The sequence below is a fragment of the Adiantum capillus-veneris genome, chromosome 25 (genome assembly GCF_014529385.1).
Source record: "Adiantum capillus-veneris isolate H3 chromosome 25, ASM1452938v2, whole genome shotgun sequence".
Classification (NCBI taxonomy): Eukaryota; Viridiplantae; Streptophyta; class Polypodiopsida; order Polypodiales; family Pteridaceae; genus Adiantum; species Adiantum capillus-veneris.
Genome location: NC_140955.1, coordinates 91,529,158 through 91,546,857, shown reverse-complemented (window position 1 = coordinate 91,546,857; position 17,700 = coordinate 91,529,158).

Sequence of the window (17,700 nt, the reverse complement as noted above, 5' to 3'; positions counted from 1 at the left end):
TCCAAGAAGAACGATAGCATAGAAGTGTAGCGTGCAGATAGAGACTAGATCAAGCAAGGATAGAGTGTAGGACTTCATGGATGAGGCCATTGAGTTAGTGATGCCAGGAAAATAATAGCCCAAGTAGGTCGGTACCTTTTCCTCCCAACGCATGTCAATCCTAACGTTTCACAATAAACGACATAGTACTATTACTATTTGGAAAAGATTTATTGTTTTGTCATTTAGTGTAATAAAGAGCATGCTCACACAAGATTTTGATTGACTCGTAGGCAACATCTAGTGTAAAATGAATTGGACTTTTATCTTGCCTTCATGATGTCCTAAATGATGTAGAATTGAGTCTGACAACCTTTTTTGTTGATGATTTCACAAAAATCCCACAATTATCATTCCCAACATTTTATCTTTTTATCCAAGATATGTAAAGGAGTAAATGCTGCTTTTCAAGTACAATGATGTCGGTGGTAAGACCTTCCCTCACACATTATGCAAAGCCCCATCCCTTGTACGTCAAATAATTATTAGGATAACGGGTAAACCTAGACCTGAGGCTAGCTAGAGTATACCAAAAACTCTAGAGTTTGGGCCTAATTCAATAACCCCGCATGGTGGTAGCTTGAAAGTAGCACCAGGTTGTGAGAAATGCCCAAGTAATGATGCAATAGGCCCAAATCTTTCATCTTGAAAGTAGCATTCGAATCAGCTTAAATTCAACAATATGTCTCTCATTTGGTCCAGTGATCAGCAAATCATCCACATAGAGAATTACAGTGAGAAGTACATCACCCTCACGATTTACATACAATGTGCCTTTAGTTGGACTATTACGGAAGCCTTTTTTGACCAAATGAGTGTCAGCCTTCTCATACCAAGTATGAGAAGATTTTATCAACCCATACAAAGCTTTCTTACATTTTCACACTTTATCTTCTTACTCTTTAATGACAAAAACACAAGGATACGTTAAATAAACTTCCTCAAATGTGTCACCATTCAAGAAAGGAGTAACAATGTCTGACTGATGTACATCCCAACCAAAATGAGCTACCAAAACACATAGAAAAATCACAGTAGTCATACGACAAGTGAGATCAAAAGTCTCTTTATAATCTATGCCTTTTTGTTGCGCATAACCCTTTGCAACAAGTTGAGCGTTATAACAATCAATCTCACCAACTGGCTTGCGTTTCAACCTATAAATCAACTTTGTACCAATGGTCTTTTTGCCAAAAGTAAAATCAAATAAAGTCCATGTGTCATTTTCTATAAGTGCATCATACTTTGATTGCATGGTAGCCATCCAATTTTTTGAATTATGTGCTTCATCAAAAGACAAAGGTTCCTCAACATCACATAAACTAGACACAACTAAAGCATAACAATCTGATGCATAATTTGCATGGCAAGAACCTGAATGAGTACGAATAGACAAAGGTGCATCAAATTTACTATCACACAAACTATGCACTAGCCATTTAGGCATACCTCTACTCTGCTCATTCTCAGCCCTTTCCTCATCAAGTACATCATTCACATCTGCATCAGTAATAGGCTGATCTGTAACATTTTTAGAATCCCCCATATTTTGAACGTTTGCCTCATTGGAATTTACATTTGAAATTCCACCATTGAAAAGAGGAAACAAAGAGTCATAAATGTCATGTGAGCTTACATTATGTCTCTAGTACATGACAGCAAGGGCTAAATAGAATCTTCCACAAACACAACATCCCGTGAAACCAAGATACGCTTTGTTTGCGTATGATATGATACAACATGTAACCTTTTATTTTAGCACTATAGAAAAAAAAAAACACATTTTAGAGCCTTATCGTCCAATTTTCTACATTGCGTTTGTGGCACCAAAGCATATGCCAAACAATCAAAAACACGCATGTGCTCAATAGAAGGCCTTCTATCATGCCATGCTTCATATGGATTCATAGATTTCAAAGCTTTTTTAGGACACCTGCTAAGTACATAAGTGGCACACATAATATCCTCAAGCCCAAAAAAATGTGCTAAAGCTTGACTTTTGACCATACATCTTGCCATTTCTGTAAGAGACTTGTTTTTCCTCTCAACAACACCATTTTGTTCGGGTGTATACGGAATTGTACATTGGTGTTTTATCCCACGACTAGACAAAAATACATTAAATTCATGAGACATATACTCCCCCCCTCGATCGGAATGTGGGTGCCCATATTATATTTCGAGACATTTTCATCCATTGCCAAAAATAGCTTGAAGCACAAAAACACTTCAGACTTTGCCTTAAGCAGATACACCCATGCATGCCTGGACTAATCATCAATGAAAGTCGTGAAGTAAAGGTAATTTCCCAAGTACGGAGTTTGCATGGGCCCAAAAACATCACTATACACAAGTTGCAACCTGCATGTGGCCCTAATTGAACCATCCTTTGGAAACTTCAAATGTTGCAGCTTACCCAAAATACAACCTTGACAAACATGTTTGCCAAGTGCTTCAAGAGGTGGCCAAGAAGTAACCATATTAATATCTGCAAACTTAGCAATCTAACAAAATTCAGATGCCCAAAACGTGCATGCCAAAGTTTTACATCTAAAATAGCATTAGAATCCACAACAACATTTACAAAATAATTCCCCACTTGTCATATAGAGTGATCTTATACAGCCCATGACATAAAATGCCAGATGCAACAATTTCATCACCAAAACTCAGATCATGTATCGTACATCTATCATCCACAAATTTGACTACAATACCAAGTCTAGCAAGTGCAGATACATATAAAAGATTCTTCTTGATCCCAGGTACATAAAGTGCATCAACAAGTGTGAAAGAACTGCCATTTGCAGTTAGCTAGCACAATATTTTCAACTTTCTTGACCAAATAAGAGACACTGTTGGAACAAGTGATTGATGAATTCGCCTGCAGAAATAAGTTGCTCATTGATATCATTGACACTAGCAAGGAAAGTTTCCATATCATCTTCCTCATGCATAATCTTTGACTCCAGCTCTTTACGCAGCAATGCAATTTTTGCCTCATTGTCACTTGCATAAAGACCAGCCAGAATATCCCAAGCTTGTTTTACAAATTTTGTTGAACAAATGTGAAAAGAAATAGTGTGCTTCATAGACAACATAATCAATGCATACACATGTGCATCTTTTACATCCCAACAAGCTTGCTCAGCTGTAGGAAAAACAGCTCTGATAGCAATAAATTGTTATGTAAGGGCAAGTGGTTTTCTTATAGAAACTAAGTTTGGGAGGATATTTACACACACTATGCTCATTTTTAACTTTCTCTCTATCATTTTCTTAAGGACAAAAGGGAATCCATTATTTACATGAGACCAGCATCTAAAAAAGACTCTTCTCATTCTAAAATAGGCAAAGAAGAAGTGGAATGACCATGAACCAGAGAAGGACTAGTGGGTGAAAAAGAGTAGAAGTTGACAAACCATTTGCCTTCAACCCTCCCAAACAACTAGGTGAGGAGCCCCCTCATTTAGGATTTTTAGAGTTCCCTCCCAACTCACATAGATAAGGACCAATCCTTAACAAGTTCAGAGCCCAAGGTCAACCACTCATTTTCTAAAATGAGTCTATCACTTCCAAACACCAATCCTTTGTCTATGGCCTTCAAACTTTACTTCATGATGATGTAAAGGAAGCAACTAATGATGAAGCCACAAACAAAGAAGAAGAGGAGAAGGAGAGCGCACAAACTAAGAGTGAAGTCAATGAAGAAGTGTTTACAAAAAAGAAAGGGCCTAAAGTAATAATCATTGAGGAACAAACAATGCCAAGAGAGCAAGCCACCTCATATAAAGACAAAGGAAAATCCATAACATTGTACAACAAGGAAGATGAAGGTTGTTTGAAGGCCCAAAAGGATAGAGAAATGAAAAAATTGTTGGACATCTAATTCCATCTCAGAGGAGTGGTACAAATAGAGGAAGCCCTAGTCCAAGCCAAGATTCAAGAATCTTGAAAAAAAATATCAATGTAAGAAGCTAAGCCTTAGTACAAACTAAGACTAAAGTCAAAACTAGAGGAGCCTTGGCTAAGCCTTGGCAATAGCACTAAAGAAGATCCAATTGACAAGTTTTGCCCTTTATAGCTCAAATAGATTCCCAAAAAGAGAAGTCTATGAAGGATTCTTTTACTTGACAACATTAGAAGAGCTGGAAGTGGACCAAGCGCAAAGCCATAACCAAAAGTAATTGAAGAAGAGATTGAGCTAGAAACAAGAGCAACAATGTTGGCTTCTACCTTTCCAATTGAAGAAGATTTCAATTTACCCTACCATATTTATATGAGAGTAAAAGGGCTACAACCCTAAAATAGATATAGAGGTCAAGAGGATGGAAAAAGGAAAAGGACAAGGCATTCAAGAGCTGCATTCAAGATGCAATGCAAGAGATGTAGAAGCCAAAAAAATCAAGCCATTTTCAATTAACACAAGTTCCTTTATGTGGAAGCTACTGTTTGGCGGACGAAGCAACAAGCGGCTGTTGCCAAAAGGACCATATTTTTCTGAGAAACCATTGTAAAATTCTTTTGTAAAGAAGCATCTGTAAGCCGGGAAATTGTCAAAGGATGTATGATTATTCTTATGGGAGAAATTGTATATTAGAGAGCCAGTTAGAGGTTTGGGAGCTTATGGCCGGACAAGCCATTTTGTAAAGACCTAATCTATAAAGGTCTTTTTTTGTAAGTGGAAAAAGGATCTTTTAATGGAGAACTAAGAAGACAGCGTACGTTTGAGAGCTCCTTCTTGTTCAAACTTGTAATCTTTGCCATTGCGGCTACGGTAATCCAAATTCAGATTTGATTATTGCATTGTGTTCCTCTCCTCTTGCTCTTTCATTCAAGTGTAATCATTCAAGATTCGGTGTAGGTTTTCAACTACGAGTTTGAGGCCTTAAATCGTTGTTTTGAGTGTCTATATGCGTGTTTATGTTGTTTTGACCCTAGGAGGGGCTTTAGGGACCCTAAAACGACCCATTAGGATCACCTGTTTGTCACTGTTTTTGCTGACTTTGGGAAGAACGATCGCGATCATTGTACCTCTCCAAAATGCTGTGACAGTGATAGGATATGTTCTTGATAATCCCCTGTAGCTTCCCTTCAAGTTTTGTGCGATTCCGATATGATTTGCATGGTAAACGCGCGTGATGACTGAAGAACGGTGTAGGAGGACATAGGCAGATTACTTGGTGGTAATGCGTTTGATTTACTTGTAGAATTAGTAAGCTGCATCTCTTCGAGTTCACTTCATTAGGATTGACACCCTAGTGAGTTCCCATGCCTCATCCGAGTCGCTTCCTCTGTATTGATAAATATGTTGATGCTTGAGAGCTATGCTATGGACGTCCGTCGCGGTGACCCGCAAACATTCGCGCCGTTGCTGGGGAATGCACCTTAGGTGATGAGTGACCGAGTGCACAATTAGACTCCTTAAAAAAGATCAATCCACAAATCCATTTTACACCTCAGCTAGGCTGCTAGACAAGGGTTTAGAGCTTAGTGGAGTCTAGAGCCAGTGGACTGGCTAGATCCTCTCTTAGGAGATTTAGGGAGCTGTGAGTGAGTGTGTTAAAGAATTTTTGCTCTTCAATTTCTCTAATTCGATTGAGTACTGAAATCTCACCCGAAATCCGTCGTGTTTGTTTTGTTTGATTCATTTTCTTATGTTTCTTCATTTTTGTACTTAGACGTAGGATAAGTAAATCACATTCCAGTCAGATTTGGGGAAAAAGTCAGAGCCGAGAAACCAAAAAAGCATAACTTTGGCCAAAAAAGCCATAAGACTCTGAAATTCTGAAAATCTGACCAAACAGGATTGATATTGATTCAAATCACAAAGTGGTAGCACAAAACACTAGGAAACACTTGTCAGAGGGAGCAAACAAAATTTCATCAGATTTGGCCCAGGTACTACGATCGCGATCTGTGTACCTCAGTGTCAGATTTGGACAAGATTTGACATGTGCGTTCCTGATAAGATTCTAAACAACTTTGTCTAAAGCAACCACACTCAAAAACATCAAAAATCAAGATTTGACATGTGCGTTCCTGATAAGATTCTAAACAACTTTGTCTAAGGCCACTTGGGTAAAACTAGCCTGACAGATCTAGAAAGTGCAAAATCTTGGCTTTTGGTGATCCAAATGCAAAAAGACTTTGGGGATAGCCTTAAAACATCAGTGTCTACAAGCATGCCAAATTTGGTCTGATTTGGGCTTAGAAGTACGATCGCGATCGGTGTACCTAAGTGCTAGATTTGGACCAGATTTCATCTGTGGGATCCCCAGGTGTATACAAACATAAAATTTTAAAGGACCTAGAGCCAGAAACGTCAAAATACCTGTCAAACCATCTGAACACAGATCCAAGTCAAAAATTGCTGAACTGGCTTAGAAATTGACTTTCAGTAGACCAAAACACATCAAAACTGAGAAGGAACCATATAGAGGGATAGCCTGTACACAGGACAACCCCAGGTATCTCTCAAATCCCAAATCAAACATCAAAATCCAGTCAAACTGATAAATTTGGAAAAACAGGCACTTCCAACCAAGAAATGGTAAAAACTTGACTTTTTTGAGTCCAAATACAAAAGTGCCTGGCAGGTAGTCTTAAAATAGCCTAGTGAACAAGCTGGTGAAGTTTCATCTTATTTGGGCTCAGAAGTCTGATCGTGATCGGTGTACCTCTGGCCCAGATCCAACTCATTTTTGACCTGCTCATAGACCTAGGTTATAAAAGATACCAGGAGTTTTTAAAACTCAAATTGGACATACTGTCAATAATCTGCAAGAAAAATTTTGTTGAGATCATTTTGAAGTGTTGAATTTGTTGACAGTTGGAATGATACAGTGATCTCATAGCCATCCAGTGTATTCATTTGCAGAGACCGGTCAAGTAACAGTCCATGCAGTCGCAGGAATTGGAAGATCTTTCCATCTCCAGGTAAGAGGTTTGGATTCAGTCAGTAAATCCCACTTTCTTCATGTTAAAGAGATCGAGAAAACAAATCAACACCAGATACCTAAATTTAGCGGATCAAACAAATCAACACCAGATACCTAAATCAACGGAGGAGAGTGTAAACCAAGGGATAGTGCGACCGTTAGAGCCAATCCTTGAAGAAGTCATCTCCGACACTTCTTCAGAGAGATCTTCTGAGTATTTCACAGAACACTTGGGACAAATAAAACTAAACGGAAGAGAAAACATGGCAGCAGGACCATCGGACCCCTCGGCCACACTAAAGCTATTGTTCATCAAGTATCAATATGACAACAAGCAAAGTGCCAAGATATACAAAGATGGTATGGACCGCTACTGTGTGAAAATAGAAGATAGACCAAGTGAGTTCAGGGACTTAGTGACTGTGAGCTATAGCGGAGACATGTACCTAGATGACGAGGGTATCATGTATTTGGTAGTCCTGAATCCTAACATTGTAGACAAGTGGGGATTGATGGGCACAAAAGCCAAAATAGACGAGGAACATGAGGAAAAGGCACCAACAATGAGCTTACCTAATTTCATAAAATCTAATATCTAACCAACCCAAATGATTTTCTCATATTAAATTGATCACTTAATGTGGGAGAATAAACGGGAACAAGTGTTAAGATATAGATATGTGCTTATAGATCTATCTCAACACGGGGCCAATAGTAAAGGGGCCCAAATGGGAGATTGTCTATCAAGAGCAAGGCTAACCAATGGAGCATAAGACCTTAGGGTTATCTTCATTGAAGACCTCCAATAATGTGTGTAAAAGTCCTTTGACCTTAGGTAAGCTAGGGCTGAGCTTGAGGTGGGAACCCGACCCAAGCTCAAGGTGCTTGTCGTGCTTGAGGTGATTGTCCTGCTTGAGGTGCTTGTCATGCTTGAGGTGCTTGATTAAGATGCTTGAGGTGCTTGACTGGCTCCATGCTTGAGGTGCTTGACTTGGTTCATGATTAAGGTGCTTGAGGTGCCTTGAGAAGCTTGCCTGAGATGCTTGTGGGAACACCCCCTACTTCAAGTGCTTTGTCATGCTTGATGACTAAGGTGCTTGAGATCCTAAAGTCAAAAGCATCCCTACAAGAGGGGGGGCGAGCCCTTTTCCTAGGGATTAGAGAGAGATAACACACACTCACACTCACAAGGGAAGCCCCAACTTGAAGAGGCAGCAAGGACACATGTCAGGTCCCTACCCATGTTACCTTCATGTGTTGCTTGAAGCCTATTGGCTAGGCTTCAAAGGGGTCCAATGATAAATTACTTGAATTATCTAATTGATTTTGCATTTATCAAGTCCTCTCTCTCAAAGGGGAAAGGGGGACACTTGTCCCAAGGCTACCCATGTTGCTTGTAATGGCTCCTGCTTGTGATTGGCTAGGCCTGGAGGGGTCCAATGAGCTTCAAGCATGAACTACAAGGGGGGGTCGACCCAAGCAATCTAGGGGGGTGCTTAGGGGGTATACTCATCCACACACACTCACAAGCACTCTCATTGTGTACTATGCAAAGTGCAAGAGCTCCCTCTCCTTCTCCAAGCAAGTAGAGGTTGAGAGCCTACATCAACACTCTTGGCTATGGAGTGCAAATCCAACCAAGAGCCATGCTTCAATGCTTAAGCTTTCCATATCCTTCTTCTTCATTACTATGCTATTATGTATGCTAGCAACAAGAGTATGATAAGTGAGGAACTAATTCTTTCTCCTACGAAATGTTTCTTATTCCTCTTCCCTACCCTCATTCCCTGCTAGCTCTCTCCACCTTCGAAGGTGTTTGAGGTCTTGGGACTGAGGCTTGGGATAGTTAAAGCTTTCTTCAAGTTTATGTTATGTTTGTGATGCATGAAGCCTTCCATCTTCATGGCATCACCTAGGTCACAAGGAACACAAAGACTGTATTGTAACAAGTCTCTCTTTATGGGAGAAATCATAATACAAATGCCTATTGGAGGGGGGACCGGCTCCACATAAATCCGGTCCTCAACTGTTGTCATGTTCTCTAAACTCTCTCTCTTGCAAAAGTATTGTCTATGCCAAGTTAACTAATTGCTATGATTATGTTGCTATCTTCAATTATGTCAACCCGCTATGCTCACAAAATCATTTCTTGAAAGTACTCTCATTTAATTCCGCTACTCTCACATATTAAGGCAAATTCCATTACACCTAATGCGAGATTAAGGCGAGAAAACGAAACGTTGAGAATCAACACGGATAATGTCTACTTGGGGTTATACAAGTATAATAGTGGAGAGCAAGATCTCTATTATAGATGCGAGGAACCCTACGTCGGGGAGATGACTGAGCGGAAAAGACTTTATGTCTTCACCTACACAGAGGGAGCAGAAACGAAAATTGCAGCATACGACAAGTATGGAAGACGATATGCAACGATCGATAAAAAATAATTGGAAGGATATATGTACTTTGGGGGACCACTTCATCAGTATTATGTCACTCCAAGCCCACTAAGACCAGCCCCTACAACTGTCGTGCCAGAACCGTTGACCACAGGTGGAGGGAGGACTCATGTAGCTGATTCTTTCAATCCACCTCATTATTTGATGCCAAGCCCCATGGGAACGTTACATTCCATAGAATCAATGGATACTAATCAAGGTAGTGTGGTTCCTATATCTACACATACGGCTGTAGGTCCGACATTTGCAGCCACCCCATCACATTTGCCTCCTAGTAGTAGATTTGGGGGCGGGGGAGCCAACGAGAGCAACCGACGACCTCCCTGATGCACGAGAATGATTAAGTCGAGACATGGAAGCAATGAGATTGACCGCACACCATAGACGGATCAGGACATCCCAAGTAGCGAAGTGCATTCCAAAGAAGTATAGAGGATCGGGGGATCCATATGCCCATGTATCGCTCTTCAAGCAAGTCTTAAGAGCAGAACAGATCACTGATTTCCACATTCAATACGAGGGATTTGGGCTGACCTTGGAAGGGACGGCCTTAACATGGTTTCAACCTTTAAACCCTGAAACTTGTCCGAATATTGAACATGTATTGCGCGAGTTCGCAGAAGAATTCTCAAAACGGGGTATAAAGCATAATACTGTATCGCAGATATACGCTTTTAAACAAAGGGAGAATGAAAAAGTGAAGGAAGCAACCTTGAGATTCAAGAAATACATTGAGAGGTTCCCGAGGAGAGAATTACCACAGGACGAGAGATTGCCTGTGCTCTTCGTTGAAGGACTTAGGAATGAAACCTTGAAAAAGGACCTTCACTTGAAGGCGTGTAGCACGTTTCAACAGGTTACAAGGGAAGCGTTATATCTTGTCGATAACTGCAAAGCATATGGGGAAGTGTCAGAGGATATTGTTTCAGTAACCAATGGCTCTTCATCGATTAAAAGCGAACCCTCTACCAAGAAAGATGCCCAGGCATCCTTGATGCCGACAGTGATCAATTGATAGAGGAGGTAACAAAGAGAATGCAACAACATATGAGATCAAATCTAGTGTTGAGACAGTCTCAGACGAGGAAGTGTGACACATGTGGGGGGGATCATCCGATGCCGTGGTGCCCACAACAGTCGAAAGCACCAGTTGCGAATGGATGAGTATTGAAATGGTGCGCCATAGAACAAAAATGGACAAATCATAGCACGGAAGAGTGTTTTTATAACAAAAACTATGTGAGGTGTTAAAAGCGGCTAACGGCTACACCAATTATGCACCAAGCTATGGATGTGCCATAGTGCACAATATTTACTTTTCATTGTATAGGGCTTGGTCTCATTTAGGAGTTCCAAAGTTGTATGAGTCTAGGCTAGAGAGCTCACTTTATCCCATAGTTGAAGGGTTTGAGGCCCAAAACTATAAAAGAGCCCTATGCTTAATGAGAGGTCATTCTTGAGTGGTCCTTTTGAGAACTCTCTCCCTAGAGGAGGTCTTGATGGCCTAGCCTTTGAGCTTAATGTCCATGCTTAGAAGGCTAGTGCTATCACATGTAATTAGTGTAATCCTCTCTTAATTAATCTAGTCTCCATTATGTTGTCAATCATGCTTATCTACTTTCCTTCAGTTTTTTGAAGTGTTGATCTTCTCTAATCTAACTCTTACTTATGCTAAGCTTCTCCGATTAGTGGAGTCCTTATCTAACTCTCTCGATTAAGCAGAGTGGGTGTACTCGTGATTGAGGGATTAGAGTTGTCCTCTAATGGTGTGCTTGTGTGTGTGTAGGTTTAAGAAGCCTTGAGCTTAATTCGATTATGTGTGACTTGATTTGGATACCATGATGGGCATGGTTGGGGTGGCCGACTTGAATGCGATCTTGTGTGCTTAATCGTCAATGCATGTAATTCGCGTTGTGCTTGAGAGATTCCAAGATTAGTGTGTTTCACTTCGTTGCATGATGTGTGTAGATGATTGATTGAAATTGATGCTTGATGTGCGATTAGCATTAGTTGTTTGGGATGATTTCTATTTGCATTGGAGGATGCACGCTCTTGAATCCTCTCAATCTTTGCATCCGATGACGCTCTCGCACATTCTTTGTGTGATGCCTCCAAGCCCTAGCCGGGTCATGCTCTCTCTCTCCGGATTGATAGATTTGTGGGAGATTGCCTATGCTATGGCGAGCCTCCAACATTGGCGCCGCTGCCGGGGACGGGTTGCCTACACTAGTGGAGTTGAGGTTGCAAAAGATAAGAGTAATTTGATTACCGATTTCTTGTAATTAGGAAGGATTTGATTTGTGTGTAGTGTAATTAGGTTTAATTGGATGTGTATAGAGTCATTTCATCCCAAAACCTCCTAAATTCTCTTTTGATTTTGCTAATTTTTCACTAACCTTCACTAATGTTGCATCCCATTCATGCTAATTTCGTGCTAATTGTACTAATTCCATGCTAATTTCATGCTAATTGTGCTAACCTAACCACTAATTTTGATTTGGAAGGTATGCTAAATCCCCTTAATTGAGGAGGATCATCACTCTTAATTGCTCTAATCTATGCTTAATCATGTGATTGAGTGTTGATTTTGGTCAATTTTTTGATCAATTTTGGACCGAATCGGAGTTGCACACATGTGTGTGCAATGGAGTGTTTGCGCGAGGAGCAAGGATTAAGCGAGCAAGTAATCAATTGTAAGTGGATTGACCTACTCCGTTCAATTTTTGATTGATTAAGTTGATCCCATTGAGTTGCTAAATCATTGCTAAAATTAGGTGTGTGTGCCTAATTAATGGCCAATTATGCCTAAATTGAGGATGAATAATTGGTGTTGGTTGCCAATTATGATGATTAAAAGACCCAAATTATCGGTGTGTATTTGATTGATTGAATTTGTATGATTCAATTCATACACAATTGAAAATGATTTTACGTTTTACCATTGTCATGTATGCTAATTTGATGGAAATTGGTAGAATTTCATTGAATTATGCCTTCACAAATGCTATAATCACTTGTGTGTAACCGTATGAACCAAATGACAAGCCGATTAGATTTGGATGATTAGGGTTATCAAATATGAGCAATTAGTATTGCAATGATTGTTGAACGGGGTTTTGATTGGCTAAGAAAAATGAGCAATTAGTTTTGCAATGATTAGGACTCGTTTGAAAATTGGCTATGATTGCATGATTGATGTGAACTTGGTGGTGTTGCCATGCAAGACTCCCAATAGGCCTCCTTAGGCTTGATCAATATGAATGAGTAACTTATGTTGCAATAAGTATAAAGTGGGATCAAAATTGAGAGGAAATTTATGCATTGTGAATCATGTATGCATCTCCAAATTGGTAATAGTTGATTCAATTTTGAGTAAAAATTGGGTTTCTATGCATGCATGAATTCCAATGACATGTGCATTCAACCAAGCACAAAATTGGAGTGAGAGAAAGAAAGATTGAGTGGTGCGATTGTGCATAAGATTTATCTTTTGTGTATGACCAAGTTGGAACTATGTGGACACTGGCAACTCCACTTGCAGTTGGAACTGTACAATTGTGTTGATACTAAAGACATTTACAAGTTACCAATACAAATTATTGACCAATTGATGCAAGTGGAAATTTTCATGAAAGGGATGGACAATTTTTGTGTGTAATTGCATGTATTTGAAAACCATTAATGAGTTCGTAAGTGATGGTGCACAATTTTGTAGAGGCAATTATTGATGTGATGATAAAATGTAAACATATCAACATGAAACATTGCAATCTTTATTGTTTCTTTCATTTGTATCGTCAAGCCAATCACCCACACATCATTGAGCTATTTCAATCATGATCGGCCTATTGTTATAATCATTCATGCCTCTCATTTGACCATGTATCCGTTGCGACTCAAATACCATCGAAGATCGTGGGAAAACCCCTCTAAGGGACATTAAAGTCAAAATGAAAGAAAAACAAAACAAAACAAAAACGCCCTCCACTTTTGGCTCATCACCCACACACTCAAAATGGATAAATTATCTACTTCTGACGCGCTCATGGCCTTGACTCAGCCAGTTGCCATGATTGGCGCGAGTTGTAGCCTTGCAAGTTGCAGGTCGACTTAGGCAAACACACACACACACCCCTTTTCCACTAAAAGCCAATCGAGCCGAGGCCGAATGTGGGGCGCGCTATCGAACGAATCCACACACACACACACACACTACCCTGGCTCGGGATGTACATTTCATTGCGCTGGTCACGCACGCTGCAGAGCGGGCCCACTTGCTTATCTTGGCGCTAGCAAAACGACACACCACGCTCAGTAGCATCTTGCCCACTTGCCGGCCATTTGGCGCTACTCACACAGACACTACCCACCTACCATAAACTCACACACACACTACACCCTGAGCTGCCCCGGGCCCCTGTCCACTATGCTCTGCCGCTGATTGGCGCAGTCCACACGCGAGCGCATTAAAGCTCATCCTTGTGCCGACCTGCCCTGGTTTGAACTTTGCACATCGATGCTTAAACAATTGCCTCCTGAGTCCTTCTGTATGAGCTCATGACCGCCCTACTTGCAAAGGCTTGCCAAAACACACACATATTGCCGATTAAGCGGGCGCATACACACAGGATTTTCTGCCTTGACTAGCTTTCCAGGGTCACAACTAGCTGTACATAGCTAAGGGCTCACTGACTGTTCCATTTCTCTCTCTCTATCTCTCTCTTGTAGCGCCATCCATAGACCCCGCGGCCCTGCCCCAATGCGCCATCCACAGACCCCACGGCCCTGCCCCAATGCGCCATCGACAGACCCCGTGTCAGGTTGCCATCTGCATCGAATCGATTGATAGGGCTGCACCACACTGCACGTCTGCTTGCAAGTAAATACACAAACATACTCACAAAATGCCCTCGAGGCTCTCAACAACCCACCAGTCCTCTTTCTCTCCCTCGCGCTCACTCACGATGTCGACTCAGACATGAAAAATAGAAATAAGTTGAAAATTATTTATAAAAAAACAATTTATCTTAAGTGAGTTCCCACCCATGGTGAAGGGAGAATCATAAGATGACATATGAGACTAAGGAAATAACAAAAAAATGGTGGGTGATTGATCAGTGCTTGTAATTGATAGGTCTCTTTTTAGGACTGAAGAAAAATGCGACTTTAAATGGATTTATGAGGATTTAGTGATCAATATAATTCTCTCTCCCTTTCTCTATCTCTCTTCTTACTTCATATGTGAAAGGATACTAGGAGGGAGGACGAACATATTTTCATTGAAGTCATTTGCAAATGTTGCACTAAATTATAGGGCTTGTGATGATTCTTCACATTTTTTGAAGGGTTATTGATCTATGGTGATCGAGAATCAATTAGCCAACTGAGGGAGCTAGCATTTTACTTACACTCTCTTTTTCATTGCTATAAATGCCATATGAAAGCAAGAATGTGGGTACTAATTGCGTTCATTGTGATTATTTGGCCCATGCATTCGTCTAGTGCTTGGCTTGCTTGCAAAGGCTCATTGCCAAAATGAAAAATTCTTCTTCATTGCATGTGGGCTCCATCTTGAGGTACAAACATTGATAGTAAATTGATGCTTGGTTGAGAGCGTGCATTAAAAACTTGAGCTTGATATTGCTTATTGCATTTGAGTGCTTAAATTGAATGAAAAATCACTGCAAAGCACTAACATTGATCTTATTTGATGGACGAGAGTGAGCATTAAACTTTTGGGCTTGTGATCAATAGTGCATTTTTTAGTGCTTATTTTGAATGACAAATGCTTTCATGCACTAACAATTGAGCTTCATTTGAGATTTACAGTGACGATACATTCATGCTTGATCGAGACATGTTATGCTCGGACTTGGTTTGCTTGCACATTTTAGTGCTTAAATTGAATGAAAAAACCATTGAAAAACACTAAAATCTGGGTTTCTTGAATGATCATGGGAGAGCATGAAAATTTTGGGCTTATGATTTTTTCTTTAGTGCTTGTATTGATTGACAAATTATTTCATGCACTAGTGGATGAGCTTCATTGAGTATTTATTACCACGAAAGCTAAATAGTCCTTTCCATCATTTGTTATAAATGTCGTAATTGATAGTTAAAGAGCACGGATATGGGCTACGATTGGGTATGCATCATTGCAAATTTTGCAAAAAATCATTAAAAAAGTTTGAGGTATGATTGAGCACGATTTTTATTGCGTTGCCGAATTGAGAATTTTGTCTGTAATAGATAAAAATATCATTTTTGGCATGCATATGGGCTTCGTTTGAGAGTTACATGATGATGATACATTCGTGCTTGGTCGAGATATGTTATGCTTGGACTCGACATGCTTGCTTGAATTGAATGAAAAAACCTTGCATAGCACTAAAATCAAACTTCTTGAATGACCATGAGAGAGCAGTAAAATTTTGTGGTTGATAGTGCATTTTTAGTACTTCTGTTGTATGAACAAATGCATAAAAGCACTAATGATTCGAATTGTTTGAAGGGTTGTGGCAGGTGTGTGATTTCATTGATCCAAGAAGGGGTCATCATTGTAAAATATTACAAAATTTGGCTAATTAGAGCCATTCCAATTGTTTGAATGAAAGTTGTAATACTAGCTCATAGCTTGGTCTAAAAATGCAAATATTTTCATTTGAGCTAGTATTTACCCAAACTTTTTGAGCTTTCAAGTACAAATTTGGCTAGTAAGAGCCATTCATTTCATCAAGTGTGCTCTAAAATTGTAAAATTTATTGAGCTAGTTGTTAGCCATCTTTTTGGAAAGCTTTAAATTGTAAATTTTGGCTATCAAGAGCCACTTCATTCCATCAAAGTTGCATTATTTTCAGCTCTTAGCTTGTTGTACATTCCATATTTCAAGTGAGCTAGAAACTAATCTACTTTGAATCATACATTAGAGATGGTAAACATTGCAAAATTTGCTTATGTAGAAGCATTTTATCTCTCATTGTTGTTGTGTATGCATAAAATTGCGACTTTAGAGCATCATGTGCATAACCAAAGGTATTTTTTTCCCTTGGGTTTTTTCCCTTTGGCAAATTTGGGTATGCAAGACCCTAGCATTAGGTTTTCATAATGTTTTGTGTGCATTTGGCTTTCAATAATTGGCTTTTGTAACTTGTGTTTACACTTAGCTTCAAAAGGCTTCTTTTTGCAAATAAAATGGATCAAAAGACTTCTCTACACAAAGGATGCTTTCTCACGGGTGCTGAAAGAGCATGAATAGGTGTAATCCTTCCATGATTTTGCTCCTTGTTAATTTCTCCACTCTCTTGCTTGGTTTAAGTGAAATTTTGCTTCTAAGATATGGTTTTTTTCAGGTTAGAAAGCTAGGCATCGTAAAGTTTCAACACCCTACTTTGTGAAAATTAACTCACAAAAAATTAGGTTTTATGTATGTAAATTATAGGTAATTAGCCTTGACCTTAGGTTACTGTAGGTTCATTTCTTGCTAGTCCTAGATTCTTAGTGATAGTCGTAATATTCCACTCATTTTTGTCATGACCTAGGGCTATGATTAAGCTTTAGTGTTTTTTAGTCCAATTGCCACTAGTTCTCATAAAGGAAGCAATAAAAATGTGCTAAAAAATGAACCATGAAGCAAAGAAGTGTCCAAAAAAAAAAGCAAAAATGCTACTAAGGCACGTGAAAATAAAAATTCTATGTTATGTTGTGTCTGAGAGAGGCATAGCGCCTTATTGGCACTTGGTAGGCGAGGGGAATCACCTTGGCTCGCTTGGTCAAGGCCCTAAACCGATGCCCTGGGTTGATAGGGGTTAGCCGTCGCCTTGGTAAACTAGTAGGCTTTTGGAACACCTTCTTGAGGGTTCAAGGAGCTGAGAGTCGCACCTAGACTTGCCTTGGGGTGGTAGCCTTGTGATTGAACTTTAATTTTTCAATGAACGACTAAATCAAAACTTCCATGAGATTCAAAAAACTTTGACAATGTACTAATAGATTAGGAGCTTTTTTATAGCCCATAGACATGATAGACTTGAATGATTTATTAAGATTGTTCACATAGTTTTTAGGCTAGTAGGTTTATGAACTTGCATTAGCCTAGGGTCATAATTGATTGCTTGTGTTTCATGCATAAAACTGAAATTTCAAGTGGTTTAATCTTCACAATAGTTTGAGTATTTTTTTGCTTTATGTTGTCTATTTTTTTGACTATGATTAACCCATCTTTTAGAAGCAAAAAATCACTTTGCATGATTGTTCATTTATGC